Here is an 18,414-nt window from a genome sequence, read left to right as displayed (position 1 = left end):
ATTTTAGACTTTCAAAAAACTGTTGAATTCCAGAGTACCATCTAGATGACAGATTGAATATTGCCTCCATTAGTCCAACTCTGAATATTGAGCTAATTCAATGGAATATTCTCTTCCACCTGGTCTGTATGAAGAGGCTACAACCAGGCCCTAGAGTAAATCCTGCTTTGATCACATGGTGGTCAGGAAAACACCCTCACACACACACACGTATACATAGGCAACTATAGTACAGCGTTTATCACTACCTGTGACATTTAGTCCTCCTTTTAACCAGCTCGTATTTGAGATGAAATGTAAACGCACCACTGGATATACAACTATAGGTTGATTGCTGTTACATATAGTGCCAACATTAAGGAACAGGCAGTACATCTGTGTCTTTCTGTGCTGGGCCCAGCAACATCCAAGTTGTGAATAAATAAACACTTTTTAGATAATGACTACTGAATAAATGCCTAATAGATGACCATTGGCTCATACCTTTAAAAGCCTAACTTCTTATTGCAACTATAAGTGCCTGGCTGTCATATGTCCCCCGCCATCCTAAGCGTTAATTACAGGTATAGGTACTAGGATGTTGCTGGGCCCAGCACAGGCAGTGTGGTCTTCTGGTCCCAGTGATGCCGACGCAGCACAGGCAGTGTGGTCTTCTGGTCCCAGTGATGCCGAAGCAGCACAGGCAGTGTGGTCTTCTGGTCCCAGTGATGCCGAAGCAGCACAGGCAGTGTGGTCTTCTGGTCCCAGTGATGCCGAGCAGCACAGGCAGTGTGGTCTTCTGGTCCCAGTGATGCCGAGCAGCACAGGCAGTGTGGTCTTCTGGTCCCAGTGATGCCGAAGCAGCACAGGCAGTGTGGTCTTCTGGTCCCAGTGATGCCGAAGCAGCACAGGCAGTGTGGTCTTCTGGTCCCAGTGATGCCGAGCAGCACAGGCAGTGTGGTCTTCTGGTCCCAGTGATGCCGAGCAGCACAGGCAGTGTGGTCTTCTGGTCCCAGCAGCACAGGCAGTGTGGTCTTCTGGTCCCAGTGATGCCGAAGCAGCACAGGCAGTGTGGTCTTCTGGTCCCAGTGATGCCGAAGCAGCACAGGCAGTGTGGTCTTCAGGTCCCAGTGATGCCGAGCAGCACAGGCAGTGTGGTCTTCTGGTCCCAGTGATGCCGAAGTAGCACAGGCAGTGTGGTCTTCTGGTCCCAGTGATGCCGAGCAGCACAGGCAGTGTGGTCTTCTGGTCCCAGTGATGCCGAAGCAGCACAGGCAGTGTGGTCTTCTGGTCCCAGTGATGCCGAAGCAGCACAGGCGTCTCTGCTGCTGCAGTCGTAATGGATGTGGGGAGAGACACTGACATGTACTGCCAGTTTGATATTTGCAAACCATTTGTTCACCATTGAATAATAATTACTCCCACATTTGTAAATGTTAGTAAGCTAGTTATTCACATGTCTATATAGTGCTTTTAACGTCCTGTGTTGTGTGCTCCTTTTACCAGGTACTGCAGGAATGTCTATCAAGGGCGTGTCCATCTTTTTGTGAGAAATTACACTGGTCGCTCAAAGTATTTATATAGTGTAAAATAGCACTCCGTTTAGGGACTGCGAAAATACTTTACTAATGGTTAGCAAATGGTTAAATGTGGGCGTAATTATAAATAAATGGTGAACACAATTTATTAATGCCTTTTCTAAATGGTTTATTAAGGACCTTTATTCATTCACTACCAGAATGGGTAACACTTTATTTTCAGCACATACTGTATATTCGACAAAGAAAATCACTGAACACCTACTAGATAACCATTGGCTCATGTACTACCATGTAACAGCGTAACTACATATTTTAAGTGCCCCGTCCGTCCGTCCGTCCACTTTAGAAGTGTTTAAATATTAGGCAACATGTAATTCAATAGAAGGAGAGAAGGTGACTGCCAGGTCCTTAATGTTTTGGCTGTAGCCAATGGATACATTAAGGAACTGTTGGTCTCTCCCTTTCTCTGTTTTTTAAAATTCAATATAAACCCTGTGTTTGTAGAAGAATGATGCCGGGACTAGTTTGTGAAAGCAGATGAATTTCTGAGTGAGTGTGTCGTTCTGTTTTCTTCCCACCTCGACTGCACCCACAGCATGTGATCTGTCATGACCTCACAGACACAGCACTCGGACCAGCAGAACCAGAACTTTTAGAAAATAAGTTGGCTAATTTCACACGTTTGGCAGCGTCAGCCTCAAACCCTTTTTTTGGTTGAACTTTTTCCTGCACCATCCTTCTGTTTTTCTGTTTTTACTGAGAGTCAGAGCACGTCTCACTCTCTTTGGTGCGTTTGATGGTCAGCCAAATGCTCAATATGGAATCATTATGACAACAGAGAAATAGCGCAAAGGTCAGAAAAAAACCGGCTCATGGGCCGCTGGACGTGTCCATTTTTGGCCCATCCCACCCTAATAAAAGATTATCGTTCTAAGTAATTGCCAGATGGCCAATCCGCCCATGCCCGTTGATGCAATGGTCTCTCCCTCTCTCTCTCTCTCCATACTGTATATATATATATATATATCTCGCTAGCTAGCTACATTTATGGTGGTAGAATTAAGAAAAAATTCAAAACTTGAAAAAGTTCTTCCACTCCAAATGGAATGCAAAGGTCACCTGTAAATGATCCAGCCTGTGGGATCGTTAAGTCCAGAAGGGGGTTTTATGGAACCTGGAGTTGTCTGCTCACTCTGCTGAAGAACTTGTAGTGGTGCAGTGGGAGGGGAGAGCTGTAGTACTCCCCATGTTCAGATGGACTATTCTCCCAAAGTGTACACTTCTACACCTGCCTTTATGGATTTAAAAGGACTGGACTGTCTGGTGTAAGGAATAAAGTGGAAACTCACTCCAACCGTGCTTGCGCCAATCCAATGCATGAGGGGGAGTGAAGGAAGTACACACTTCTGGAGAAGGGTACAGAATCATAACGCATCTTTAGTCAGGACCAGGGCCGCTTTCTCTGTCCATGATGTGTGTGGTGAATAAGGCTGAGGCATCTCTGGAAAGATATGAGCAGTCTTACAGAGAAGGTTGAATCAAACCAGCCAGGGACTACGGACGAGAATCTGCTGTCTAGCTAGATCCGGCACTAATATTACACCCCGGTATTGTGTGTATTTGTTGTGTATTGTTAAAATACAGTACATGGATTTCAGGTGAGGATTGTTGCAGTGATGTCATGGAGTGTAAGCAGACATGACAAATTGACTGAGCACATGTACCATTAAGCGTGTGTGGGTTGCTTTCTGTCATTAAAAGCGTGCGCCACCAGCCTCCCCAAGCACAGCCCGTGCTGTATATCGTGTGTTTGTGTAACTTTCAGTGTAAATGAGTTCCAGAGGGCATTGCCTGTGGAAGCGGTTGGTTGTCTTGCTGCACATCATCACAAATGAGTGTTGAGGGGGCTACTGTGCAGCTGGGGTTGTTAGTTGGGAAGGGAAGGATGGCTGCAGTGGGCTTGATCAATATTACATGGTCTGTTCAACAACAGCACACACACACACGGCAACTGAATTTATACAGCATCTATTATTGTATTTTGCTGTTGAATGTTGAGTAATAACGATACTGTATTTCAATAGGGGCTGTGTGTCGGAATATCTCTGAGACCAATGCCATGTCATGTGGTCCTTCTGGTATTCTGATCAGGTCTGCATAGCTGTCCTCCAGCTGTTGTTCTGTGGGTGAGTGACGGCTTCTGCTTCAGCCTCTCACAGCACAGAACCAGACCTGGGTTCAATTACTATTTGAAATCATTTCAAATACCTTATCGGTGTTTGATTGATCTTTCCCGGGCTTAAATGGACCAAATAAATAGTTCCAAAATGGCAAACCCCACCCATCTGGCACTCCAGGCAGTCTAGAGCAAGCACTTAGTATTTGAACCTATTCTCTGGCATCAGCTTCTCACAGCACAGTGCAGTATCACTGATCCGTATGGTGATTGCAGAGTGATGCGGCTAATTTGACTCACCATCATTGGTCAATGTGCAGTGAGAAGGCCACGGAGAGAGCTTCTCCAATCTCAGTGTGTAGCGTTTTTGCACTGTATAGAGAATAGTGTTCCAATTAGGACACTCCCGTTGTGTCCCCCTCCCCTGGCGGGATTGGGACCAACCCGGTCCGCCGACTCCCTTCCCTCCTCCATCCTTCTTTTCCTCCCTCCTCCCCTTCATCTCTTCCGCTGACCAGGGCAGAGAGTTATAGCTGCCATAAAAGGCAGGTAATGCATTGTTAACTAATTCTGTCTGCTCAGAGCTGATATACCCCTCGCTCTAAATCTCAGTGCTTCCAATAAAATGTAAATGCTAATTCTTGGCCCCTACGAGCAGATATAATTTAAACAGGCGAGCTAGAGTTACATGCCGGAGGCAAGAGTGTGAACCGACTGACTAGCCCTGAGAGAAGAGGGAGAATCCAGTAAAGGGGAGGAAAGGGGAGGAAAGGGGAGAGGGGGAGATTAAATTGATAGCAGCGCCAGATTCTTACGGGCATGTCTTTGTTATGTTGTTGTTGAGGAACCTACATGTGGTGGGACAGGGGTCATTCGAGTTCTCCTCACCAAATGAAACCAGCAAAGTTGGAAAGCCGAGTTACTGGAGATACTGCATGATATTTCCATGTTAATACAGCCGGTGTCATACTCAGTGTTACCATGGGCTTCTGAATATTGATCCCCTTCTAGATTTCAACGATCCAGCTCTGTTTCTCTGCCATCTGTTGAGGATGGTGATCTGGCTTGTTCTGTAATGACATCATCAATTCATTTGCACCTAAGAAAGGGAGAGAAAGAAGATTGAAAGCATTAAGTATGCCGTTCATGATTGGTGGGGTGGGGGAGGGTGGGGGGTAATTAATTAATATACAATGCAGGCACACACACAACGGTTCCAATGTTTTAGTAATTGTATAATAGAATATTTTGCTGAATATATTCCAATACAACAGAAGTTTATATTCCTGCAAGTTTGAGATGATACATTAGTAATTTGGTGAGTAGTTAAATAAGAGGCACAAATAGCTGGAATTAGCTCATTGTTCTAACAATTGTTATTACGTTGTTATAAACTAAAAGTGTTTCTCCGTAGCAATACATTTATAAGAACGTAATACGTTGCTAGAAGCAAAAGTATGGGGTCCATCAAATTAAATAGTGTGACTCTTTGGACTGTAACAACTACTGTGGATTGACCAATTAGTTTTTCTTCTTGACCACCGTGCAGCGACTGAACAATGGATAGTATTCACCAGGCTCCAAATGGAAGAAAATGGACTAAAACAGGGAGGCACAGACAACTAGATTTACCCGACCTTGTCCAATAAGACGCTTTCTTATTCCATTGTGCCCTAATGAATACGATCCAGGTCCTCCTTATTTACAGTGCAGCAGCTAAGAGGAGAGCTCTAAAACCCAAATGAATCCTGATTCATTTTATGGTCCATGTTGCTAAATTACACATGGAGATAGGGACTGTCGCAATGCATTTCCTGAACATTTTAACAACAGTTCAAATAAGTTTTTTTTTTTAATGGGATGGAGCTCTCTTTGCCATGTGTAAAATCCCATTAGACAAGCCTAAGTTACCAGGCAGCTGCACAATGTGATTCAGAGGCTCATTAAGGAATATAATGAGCTTCCCTTGTGTTGGAAAATGCATTCTCAGCAGGGATTAACTTTGAAGTACCACAAACAGGCTATGTAGATCAGCCATTTAAACGGGATCCTTTTGGAGGTTGTCATTGTCTAATATCCACCTTAGAATAGCAGTTAGAATACATGGCCAATACATAGCTTCGTTCTAAGTTGTGTGCTAGGATGGATGTTGGAACAGAGCCTCAGCCAGAGTGAAGATACAGATATGCTTACAGGGAGGATAATGATATGCAGCCAGTCACCATTAGATCTCAGTGGAAAACTCAACAGATACCTGCATCCCATGATGTCCTCACCGGGGAGGAGACACACACACAGCTGCCCAGTGTAGATATGCTGAGGCTTAAAAGATAAGCGGAAGGACAGTCAAGAGTACTCACCTCCTCCTCGGCCCTATCTTATTCTTCATCACCACCTAGTCCCTTTGCGCCCCCTGTCCTCCCTTGGCCCAAAATAATCACGGCTGCCAATCCTCCAACACCCAGCCTCAGGCCCCCTGCCTCTCCCCTCAGCTTTGTGCCCCCTGTCCTCCCTTGGCCCAAAGGAATCACAGCTGCCTGACTATTGGGCTGTTTCAGACATCATGTGACCCTGCATTTTACTACAGAGACTTAATGGCGCCTTTTCACGTTGAAAAGTCGGCTTGTATTTCCTAAAGAGGTCGAATGTGTGGTGAGCACAAATCCGCTCACATTTAGCCTAGACACGTTCTGGGTCTCTGGCTCTTAGCCCTGCCCAAACCCACTGACTGGGTGCTGCATGTCCACCGCCCACCACTGATCAAGGCATGCTAGATCCAAGCCGGAGAACCGTTTCTGCTTGCCCTCTATCCGAGCATAATGCTTCGCCATGAAGTATCTAACATTACACCCTCTCAATGAATGGTGTTATACACTTGAGGTTTTAATATGGGGGGATCAAGTTTTTTTTTTAAACAGCTGTGACTGTAGAACTGAGAAGCCACATTTGGCAACGGAGAGAAAAAACAAATGGCCACTGTCTAATCTGTCTAATGTTAACCTATGCACCAGACCTGGGTTCAAATAGGATTTGATTTTACTTTCAAATAATTTAACTGTGCTTGACTCAGCTGGAAAAGTGGAGAAGTTCCAAAAGTGCAAACAATGCTCATCTTGCACCCCAGGCAGGCTCAATCGAATGTGTAAAGATTTCAAATACTATTTTAACCCTGGCCATTAGAAGGAAACGCACTCTTTTCATGGGGGCTTGGTGTTCTAAGAGCCTGTGGAATCCTCTGGATTTCCAACTGTGATATTTCTTTCATCATAAAATGTGGTTCTCATATTCATTGTTTCAGCAAGGAGTCGGATCTGGCAAAAATGTTTAAGTGCCTTTGACTCAGAAAAGAATCCTTTCCACAAGAGGAAACAGGTTTACGAAGCACAGTGGACTTTTGATGCTCATAGGATTAGTTTTACGTAGTTTAAGTGTGGTGTAGATGATCAATCCTTCTTACTCTGGATATTTGCATGCACCGGATTGTGTGCCTGGGTAATTCTACGAAAATGGTGGCTTTCCTGTCCCGGCCTTATTCACCAGGAAAAACACTTAAAAATGTGAGATAATGACCTCAAAACAATTTGTTTTTGTTTTAACAAAACATATGTAAGAGTTATATTGCAAACTATTATTTGTATACATTGTAGAGCACGGTCAGTACCATGAAATTGGCTTGTCCCTCGGATCAGGAGTCATGGTTTAGTGACATATTTAGAGTTTAAAAAATATATTTGTCTCCCTCTTTAAATGCCATAATACAAAGGAAAGTATTACAGTTATTTAGTGGACTACTTAAAAAAACATCAAATAAATATTACAAATCATTTAAGAGTAATAGATGTCCCTCAATTTCATGTCACTAGCGTTCAAATGTATCAAAAACACCACTTTGAAAAAAATGCAACATCCTTGCCAAATTCTTCCTGGGTCAAAGGTTCATTGGAGACGGGACTATTTTGAAAAGCACACGGTGAGTGTGCACTACCTCTTCATATGTTAACAATTTGAATTTCCACACTGGTGTCCTCTATGTGGCAGAGGAGCCCCCTATCTCCTTCTGCACCATCTCACCCAGCAGAAGGCAGGATCCAGCAGCCATGTGGGCTCACCTGGACCCCACCCTGGACATGATAAAACACCAGCACCCTGCCGTGCAACACCTTCATTTCTTTAGTGTTGTCCCTGTCACACAATATAAATAGAAGGGCAACTTCTACATGGTTTGCACAGAACCTTACAAGAAGGGGACTACGTGGAACCTTTTAAAGGCCAGTCAAGGAAAAGGTGCTCCGGATGGAGTGGGGGGAGGGGGGGGGGGGTCATTAAAGAGGTCGGCCGACCTCTTGGTCCGCCACGGGAGATACACAACGGATGCAATGTCTTTCTACCAAGAGTTGAGGGACTCTGTTAGTCAAATACAGTTGCATTATGTCAGCGAGGAAGAGGTGGAAAGAAAGGCACAGAGGATGTCTGAGGTATGTCTGGTTAACAAAAAAGGAACCATGCAAATGCACCAGGTTGTAAGTATCACACCTGGCATCCTAAAATATAGAGAGAAGTTCAAATAAAAAGAAGCTAAAATATAGGTAACACCATTGACAAAAAGGCAGCACCAGCATTTTTTTTTCATGTAATGTAGTAAAAATATGTTAAGCTGTCATTTAAGTTGATTTATAATGTTAAGGGGTTAACTATTATCTGACTATTACGTTTTGATTAAAAATATAGATTTAAAATTTGTAAAAGTTGGCTGTTCAAAAAGCCACCATTTTCATAGAATGACCCGCATGCGTAATGCATTCACAACAGCCCCCAAGCCCTTTATATCAGAAGAGGATAGAAGTAGGCAGTTTCTTTGATTACGTTGAGAATGTATTTGATAATAGACAGTGTGTCATCATCAGATCCTTCATTTCTAGTGGTTGAGAAGAGCCACATGACCATAATACATCAACGAAAATGTTTGAAGGTATTTTTTTGTACTTTTTTTTTTTCTTTATTGAAGAGATTGTGTTTGAAAAAAACAGGGAAGTGTGAGTCAAAGGGCAGTGGGATGGATCTGAAACATGCCGACTCATACATGTATGCCAGAGTCAGTTGGCTCTCACCACTGGACCACACAGGCCACCATACTAACATTTCACATCAAGTCCATCTCGTCTCCTCTCTGTTGGCCAGAAATAAAGCCAATCTCCCAAAGTAGCCCAGATTCGCGTGGCAGGAATCCAGGAAATGTCAGTGAATTTGGGGAGCAGACAGAACAGATGGGCTCTCCACCACCAGACACCTCCTCCCTCTCCAGTACCCTCCCCTCATCTTTCCTCACCAACTTTACCTCCTCTCTCTCAAATTCAAATATACTTTATTGGCATGACAGGAATGATCAAATGTTGCCAAAGCAATACAATACACAAAATAATTAGGATATAATACAAAATGAAATCTCTCACTCCCTCTCCCCTTCTCTATCTCTCAACTCTCTCCATTCTCTCACCACTCACCCTCCCTCTCTCCCCTTCACTCTCACTACCCTCTGTATCTAGTCCTTTGAACCATCGTGGCACCCTGCCCTGGTTTCCTGACTCAGCCTGACATACATGTTACAATATTGATACGGCAAGGTTTAATGGTCCGTTTTACCACGTAGCATTTGACCATCTACTAGACACGATGAGAGCAAAGAGAGGAGAGACAGCATCACGTGTTTCCTGTGTTTCCACTACTGGCCTCTCCACGATGGCATGCCTCCACCTGGTTTGCTTCAGTGAGTTGTTGTAAAAAGAAAAGTCTGACGCCGTGTCGGAAAGGTACAGTATATCATGCAATTTTGGAAGGGATCAGTTTAAACTAGAGTAGGAAGGGAAATTGAATTGATCTGTAACCCTTGAAGCTTGCCGGCACGGTGCATTATGATGCTGTTATAATGTAACGCTTGTCATAAGCATGCAGGCCTATTACCCTCTTATAACGCGTTATTGTCACCTCATAACGACCCTGACTACATTTCCTCCATGGTGGCGCTAGACTGGGGTGTCATTTTTTATCTGGTCAGGGATACAACATGGAGGGTATAGTCTTTATTTCCCTGAGATGAAGTATTGATCCGGGTAAGAAGGTGGGAAATAAACACCTCTTTCACATCTCAGAGCTACTGGACACTATATCTAGGTTCAAGAACGTTATCCTAATCCCAACTGTATTAAATAAACGTGTTACTTTCAACTTGAAAAGACTTCCTCTCCTGAGTGTGTTGTTACTTTCAAACGATCGGCTCGAAAAGAAAAAAAAAAGGAGACTTTACTCCAAACTATGTGAAAATGTATGTCAGATGTGTTGCCTTGACAACAGGAAGGGCAAAGGAGGGCCGCCTCGGACTAAGTGTCTCATCTGTTTCCTATTGGCTGGGGGGTAGCGAGAGAAAGAGGGAGAGATTGAGAGAGAGGAGAAAGGGAGACTAGGAGAGAGAGAGAGATATTGAGAGAGGGGGAGAGAGAGTAGGAGAGAGCGAGAAAGAGGGGGAGAGAGAGAGGGTGAAGTGGAGGAGACAGAGGGAGAGAGTGAGAGAGAGAGAGAAGTGAAAGAGAGAGGGAGAGAGATGTGAAAGACTGAAGGGGGGCTGAGGTGTATTTCTGTCTGTAATAAAGTCTGACCACTGGGTACACTTACAGCCCTCCTGAAGCTGCTCCATTCTACTGACTGCCGACCCACTGGGCCTTGAGTTTACAACACCTGCTGTGTCTGGTTCCCCTACATAAATCCAGGTGCTACTGAGCAGGCGTCTCTTTCTGCAGCCACCACAGGGAGGCTGAAGGATGGAAGAGGGAGGGAAGGAGGCAGGAGGAGAGGGACTGGACGGCCTGGAAGGCAAGGGCTAAGAAAGGAAAAGGGGAAACCTAGTCAGTTGTACAACTGAATGCATTCAACTGAAATGTGTCTTCCGCATTTAACCCAACCCCCTTAATCAACATGCTATGAGTTCTTAAAATGCCCCAGTTAGCGTTCTGCAAGGAAAAAAAGCCTACGTTTTGAAAGCTGGGGATCCCTATTCCCACCACTGAGAGTAGGCCTATAGCCTTACCACTCAATCACTTTATTTGCTTGTTTAACTGTAAATTGTGAGATTAGAGTGTACACTGAAAATGGGTGTACCAACCCATTTGTTTCATAGCGTTAAAAATATAACAGTGGCGGTGGGGCTGATCACATCCTGCCTGCTGAGGTTTGGGTGTGGTGAGGAGGGAACAGCCCTACCCTCTTGGCCCCACACTGCCCCCTGGCCCTTAGTATGGGATTTGCAACTACTGAGCTGCTAAACCCTAGAAATGATTTCCCTCTCAGCAGCTCCTCCAGCTCAACACAGTACACCCAGCGCTCTTTGCTGATTGATTAATGTACTATGTTTGGCGTTTTATGGCTGTTTTATTACCCTCCTGCAATTTACTAGGCTTTCTGTGCCTTTACTGCCGAGTGGGTGGAGCACAGCACGAGCGCATTGGAGCTATAGGTGTGCCCACAGCACAAGTGCACTGTAACCAGTGTTGGTGTGTAGTGAACTACATGCTGTTCAACTTGTAATTTCACCACATTTCCCAGTGGTAGTTGAAATCAATTGGAATCTAGGTAGTGTTTTCAGTAGTTTGTGTTGTTGTTATTGCCATATAGCTGTGCAGCCAACTGCTGGATCTACACCCTACTTTTTTTTTTTGCTAAAATAAAATATGGGTGAAGTAGGCAATCATTTCCTTTCTTTTTTTTAGCACCAGACCTGCCTTAATTCTCACTGAAATATAATGTTTTGTGTTTTATAGGCTAATTTACACACTTAAAATGTGACCCCAAAGTGATCTGTACTTGCGATTTGTAGTCCGCCATTTTTGATTTACATATAATTTTTCAATGGATGTAGGATGTAGCAAACTACTTTCAAAGTAACGTTAAGTAAACTATATATATTTTTATAGGGACAATAAGGAGTTGAAACAACAACAAAAGAGGACTCCCCACCGGTAAAAAGCTGAGGGAACGGGCTGCGATAAATGTCACCACTCTCAAAATCATAAACAGGACTATGGATTGAATCATGATACCAAAAGTATAGTTTTAGCCATGTTTTGAGGCTGTATGGCATTTGTTTACATTTACTTTGCTTTCAAACATTGACGTAAAACAAGCACATATTTTGTGTTCTGATGGGGTACAACAGTTGAACTAAGCACATGAGGCATTTATAAGTTATATTCTTCAAGAATCAATGGGCATATATAATTCATTTACAAGTGGATGTAGCAACTATAGATTGCCTCTTTAACTTTTTAAATGTAATCGTAAATGTAATCTATGTAATCCCCTAAAGTAATGATTTATCATGAGGGCCATGAACAACAACTAGTAATGCTGTATACTCCAAGAAAGGTTCAAATCTCACCTTTTGGTAAAAAAAAAAAGTTTTATAAATTGCTGAGTTGTAGTAATCCAGGCATATGCACTGTTAGTGGCTGTGACATAGGAGTTGATGGACAGCCAGAAGAGAGAAATAAATGGTAGGAGGGACGTCCCAGCTTCAAGTGGTGTCAGGGGAACAAAAGCTTCTAAACAGCTTCTACCCCCAAGCCATAAGACTCCTGAACATCTAATCAAATGGCTTCCCGGACTATTTGCATTGCCCCCCATTTACACCCCTGCTACTCTCTGTTGTTATCATCTATGCATTGTCACTTTAATAACTCTACCTACATGTACATGTATATATTACCCGGCACCCCCTTGTATATAGTCTCGCTATTGTTATTTTACTGCTGCTCTTTAATTACTTGTTACTTTAGTGTCTTATTCTTATTTATATTTTTTTTCCCAACTGCATTGTTGGTTAGCGGCTCGTAAGTAAGCGTTTCACTGTAACACTGGTTGTAATTCGGCGCATATGACTAATACCATTTGATTTGATTTGGTTTGACATCTGCGTCACACAGGCAGAAGAGACATTGTCATGTGTCCGTGAGAATCAGGGCTACCGCTCAACAACAAGGCATTTCGATCTATGGGGTCCACATATCCGGTAACAAAAAACACGTAGGTCCCCAAAACAGGGGACTTTATATCTAAAAGGTTTTCACTGGTAGCTTTACTTTAGCTTTATTTCTTCCAGTTTGAACTAATTGGTAGTTTGGTAAACTATATTTTCAGATAAGCATCCCCAACACTGACTGAAACCATGCATGTATGGTCAAAAACTTGCATGCACTCATACCTGCGCACACACACGCACATTTATAATTTATTCAAACTGGTTCAGGTTGAAGTGGGTATTAACACAATGCGGATGTGTCACTTTTCAAATCATTCAAAGGATTGGCTCACCCTGCAAGGCTGCTGAACGAGGGCTCTGGCCATTGTCATATCACGATATCACCACTAGAGGGCGTCACCCCTCAGTGGACTGTTTTGGAGGTTGGCGCACCAATGTTTGGGCTAGATTCCTCGAGATTCCTCAGCCTTGATTGGTGAAATTAGTGCCAGAACGCAACGCACTGACGTTACCTTTTGAGTGTCACGCTACAAGCAAAGCCACCCATCTCCTTCAGCTGCACCGCCCCATTACAACACACAGGCACTCCTAGTCACATGTGTTGTAGCCCACTCAGGTAGCTGTTGTAACATGTGCAAAGGAACTCTTAACATCTTCCACCAGACTTTGTTCTTCTCCCATTCATTTCAAACAGACCAGAGCCAGTTAACTGCAGTACTTCACTCTTCTTAGCATTTAAAACGAGTATTCAATAAACGAATTGTCAGACATAATGTTGAATGATGTGTTTGTGTTCACAGCTGTGTCTTCAAAATTCTTTTTTTTTTTCATGCAGTGCAACTGTAGGCTACTGGATAGATTTGTTAGAAGAGCTAATAAATCATATTTAGAAATATTCTAAAAATGCCCACCAGAGGGAGCAAGATGCTATCAAATCTTGTTAGATTGAGATATATCTCCTGCATTCGGCATCATGTTTACTTACAGTTGGAAACACGAAGCTAAGGTTATGTAAATTCGTTTTTATATGCAGCAACAAGCTATGCAAACTTTACAAATAGTCCAAGCCAAATCATTGCAATTATTCTTTTTTTTTCCGTTTTTTTGCTTGAACGTGAATAAATCTGCCTTCTGCCCCTGAACAAGGCAGTTAACCCACTGTTCCCCGGTAGGCTGTCATTGTAAATAAGAATTAGTTCGTAACTGACTAACCTAGTTAAATAAAGGTTAAATAAAAATTTAAAAGGTCAAGTGTAGGCCATTTTCCCTCCTCTCTGTGAAGGCAGTGCTTGAAGTGGACAGAAATAGATGCCTGGGCTCTGTAGGATTTTGGAGGCAACATTTTTGGAGGCTATTTAACTCTTGCTTTCCATAGAAAGGATATCTAACTGAACGACCAGTAACCCCAGAGGCTCTTACAGCACTGAGAGCCTGAGATCCATCATTCTTAATGGAAGAGGATAAGTTTTCACCCAGTGAAAGAGATAAGAGACAAAGAAGCGCGATTTATGATGGAGGGGAGAAGTGGGGGAGAAGAGCTTGAGGCTGGGTTCCTCCCTTGATTTTTTCCAGCTGCTTGGTTTACTGCTGCCTGGTTCTGTGGCCAGGTTTGTGTCTGTACATGACTGTGGCCAAAGGCTAGGGACGCTCCCAGCCCCAGGCCAGGACCACACCACTGGCTCCCACAGTCCCGAAGAGAACAACACAGGCCTGGCCTGCCCCGCCCCTCTGTGGGCCCCGCCTGTGACGAGCCAACTCCCCCGCGGGCCCCAAAACCACTCCCAAGACCCTCAACCCTCTCTCTGGGCCTTGGAACTTTGAAGTCCCCGCTCCAACCCCCATCCCCTCTCCCCCATCTGGCTCCTTCATCTTCCCTCCTCTCTCCTGAGTGATGAAACATAGAGTGGAGACATGTAACATGTTAGTTTAAGAGATAGTGCAGGTGTAGATAACCCATGCAGCAGACTCGGGCTAAGCTTTATTTATGAGTAGCCTGTCAGTTGTTTAGGTGTTGGAGCGACACGAGCAACTAAAGCCCTTTACTCTGCAGTAAATCAGAAGTACGCAGAGCCACTCTGAGAAAGGCGGCGGGTAGAGTGTGTGCTTACATGTGCGTGCGACTGTTGTGTAATGTGTGCGAGCTTGTTTGGCTAAGTGGTGTGGCATATGGTGCGCGCGTCAAGTCAAATCAACGTTTATTAGTCACGTTCACAGGATACGACCTGTGTGGACCCCAGGAAGAGGAGTGAAATGCTAACTTACAAGCTCAACGTCAACAATGCAGTGTTCAACATCAAGAAGGTCCAGTATAGATATTTTACAAAAAGCACAGAATCAATAGTAGGTCTGATCAAAATAAAACACACAAAAGTGTATGCAAGATATAAGTGTGTGTGTGTGTGTGTGTGTGTGCGTGAGTGTGTGTGTGTGAGTGCGTGCGTGTGTGTGTGTGTGTGTGTGTGTGTGTGTGTGTGTGTGTGTGTGTGTGTGTGTGTGTGTGTGTGTGTGTGTGTGTGTGTGTGTGTGTGTGTGTGTGTGTGTGTGTGTGTGTGTGTGCAGGCTAACACTGAGGGTCCGGGGTGAGGCCACCAACACAGATCTAGAGACAGCATGGTTGAGTCTAGTCCATTGCTTCAGACATAACAATAGAATCATAAACAGGTTTCAATACGCCCCACTTAAAAGCTATATTTACAGCTGCCTCTCTAGGTCTGCGCTTACACAGGAAGCCCAGTTGTGATGTTTTTTCACTATTTGGCCTTTTGACCAATCAAATTAGCTCTGGTAAAGATCTGATGCGAAAAGATCTGATGTGATTGGTTAAAAGACCAATTAGTGGAAAAAATATCAGAATTGGTCTGCCTGTGTAAACAGAGCCTAGGAAGTCGACAGGAAACCGACTTGCAACACCGTACCCAAATGCTTCATCTGGACTTGATTGAGCTTGCCTGGTACAATGGAACCAATACAACTGTCACATAAGTGCAAACCCACCTATCTGACACTTCAGGCAAGCTTTGCAATTGAGTTATACAGAGACTTGTAGTGCATCGAGGCCACTTCTAGACAGGTCTTCAGGTATGAGTTGGCAGGCTTTCAGACCTGTCATGGTGTGATTGATTGCAAAAAGGTTACATACTCCCTGTATTTGTTACTACTGTTTTCCCCGTCTGTAGTGTGTGTTGTCTTCTTTTTCTCTATCTACCCTTTTGTCTGTTCTTTCTCCCCCTAGCTGTCTCTGTCCTGCTCAACAATGAGTGTGTCTCTGGTGTATCGTTTTGTTCCCTTAAGTGGGTGAGTTGCAGGGCCTTGGTGAGAGAGAGGAGAGCAGGAGGGAAGATAGAGAGAGAGCAGAAGTGAAGTCAAAAAAAGGAGGGAGAGGGAGAGGGAGAGGGGAAGAGGAGAGAGGCAGAGTGAGAGGTAAAAGGGACAAGACAAAAAGAGAGAGAGAAGGAAAGAGCGAGAGGGGGAATCTTGGCCCTTATCTGTTGTGCTGGAGGCAGGTAGTGGTACATCTGCTCTGTCTCCAAACACAGCAGAGCTCTGGGCTGTCTGTCTGGGGTCTGATGTGTTTCTGTCCCAGCAGCTACCTACCACTGGCAGAAATACTATGACTTTGTGTATGTGAAGAGAAAGACAGGGGGGCAGAGAGAAGGGGGAGAGAAAGAGACATGGGAGAGGGGGCAGAGAGAAGAGAGATGGGAGAGGGGGCAGAGAGAAGGGGGAGAGAGAGGGAAGAGAGAAAGATGGGAGAGGGGGCAGAGAGAAGGGGGAGAGAGAAAGAGAGAGATGGGAGAGGGGGCAGAGAGAGAGAAAAGGGGATGGGAGAGGGGGCAGAAAAGGGGGAGAGACATGGGAGAGGGGGCAGAGAGAAGGGGGAGAGAGAAAGAGAGAGATGGGAGAGGGGGCAGAGAGAAAAGGAGAGATGGGAGAGAGAAAGAGAGAGATGGGAGAGGGGGGGGGAGAGAAGGGGGAGAGAAAAGGAGAGATGGGAGAGGGGGCAGAGAGAAGGGGGAGAGAGAAAGAGAGAGAGAAGGGGGGGCAGAGAGAAGGGGGAGAGAGAAAGAGAGAGATGGGAGAGGGGGCAGAGGGGGAGAAGAAAGGGGATGGGAGAAAAGGAGAAAAGGATGGGAGAGGGGCGCAGAGACAAGGGGGGAGAACGATGCAACCATATCATATCATGTCAAATCAAATCAACGTTAATTAGTCACGTGTACAGATTTGCAGATATTATCGCAGGTGTAGTGAAATGCTTGTGTTTCTAGCTCCAAAAGTGCAGTAATGCATAGCAATACAAACAATACACACATAATCCAAAAAGTAAAAAAGAAAGAATTTAAGAAATATCAGAAGGAGCGATGTCAGATTTCAGAAAATATAAATATACACTACATTACCAAAATCATGGCATTAACATAAAGCTGGTCCCCATTATGCTGCTATAACAGCCTCCACTTATCTGGGAAGGCTTTCCACTAGATGTTGAAACATTTCTGCGGGGACTTGCTTCCATTCAACCACAAGCATTTGTGAGGTCGGCACTGACGTTAGGCGATTAGGACTGGCTCGCAGTCGGCGTTCCAATTCATCCCAAAGGTGTTTGATGAGCTTGAGGTCAGGGCTCTGTGCAGGCCAGTCAAGTTCTTCCACACCGATCTCGACAAACCGTTTCTGTATGGACCTCGCCTTGTGCACAGGGGCATTGTCATGCTGAAACAGGAAAGGGCTTCCCCAAACTGTTGCCACGAAGTTGGAAGCACATAATCGTCTAGAATGTTAATGTATGCTGTAGCATTAAGATGTCCTTTCACTGGAACTAAGGGGCCAAGCCCGAACCATGAAAAACAGCCCTAGACCATTATTCCTCCTCCACCAAACTTTACAGTTGCCACTAGGTCCACAAGAACACAGTGGCCTCCATCATTCTAAATGGAAGAAATTTGCAACCACCAAGACTCTTCATAGAGCTGGCCACCTGGCCAAACTGAGCAATTGGGGGAGAAGGGCCTTGGTCAGGGAGGTAACCAATAACCCGATGGTCACTCTGACAGAGCTTTAGAGTTCCTCTGTGGAGATGGGAGAACCTTCCAGAAGGACAACCAATCTGCAGCACTTCACCAATCATGAGAAACAAGATTCTCTGGTCTGATGAAACCAAGATTGAACTCTTTGGCCTGAATGCCAAGCGTCACGTCTGGCACCATCCCTACGGTGAAGCATGGTGGTGGCAGCATCATACTGTGGGGATGATTTTCAGTGGCAGGGACTGGGAGTCTAGTCAGTATCGAGGTAAAGATGAACAGAGAAAAGTACAGAGAGATCCTTGATGAAAACCTGCTCCAGATCGCTTCAGGACTGGGGCGAAGGTTCACCTTCAAACAGGACAACGATGCACAGAGCCAAGACAACATAGGATTGGCTTCAGGACAAGTCTCTGAATGTCCTTGAGTGGCTCAGCGAGAGCCCGGACTTGAACCCGATCAAACATCTCTGGAGAGACCCAGAAATACCTGTGCAGCAACGCTCCCCATCCAAGCTGACAGGATCTGCTTGAGAGGATCTGCAGTGAAGAATGTGAGAAACTCCCCTAATACATGTGTTCCAAGCTTGTAGCGTCATACCCAAGAAGACTCAATGCTGTAATCGCTGCCAAAGGGGCTTCAGCGTACTACTGAGTAAAGGGTCTGAATACT

The sequence above is a fragment of the Oncorhynchus tshawytscha genome, linkage group LG22 (genome assembly GCF_018296145.1).
Source record: "Oncorhynchus tshawytscha isolate Ot180627B linkage group LG22, Otsh_v2.0, whole genome shotgun sequence".
NCBI lineage: Eukaryota > Metazoa > Chordata > Actinopteri > Salmoniformes > Salmonidae > Oncorhynchus > Oncorhynchus tshawytscha.
The sequence above is the reverse complement of the archived record's forward strand: the minus strand, read 5'-3'. Positions refer to the sequence as shown.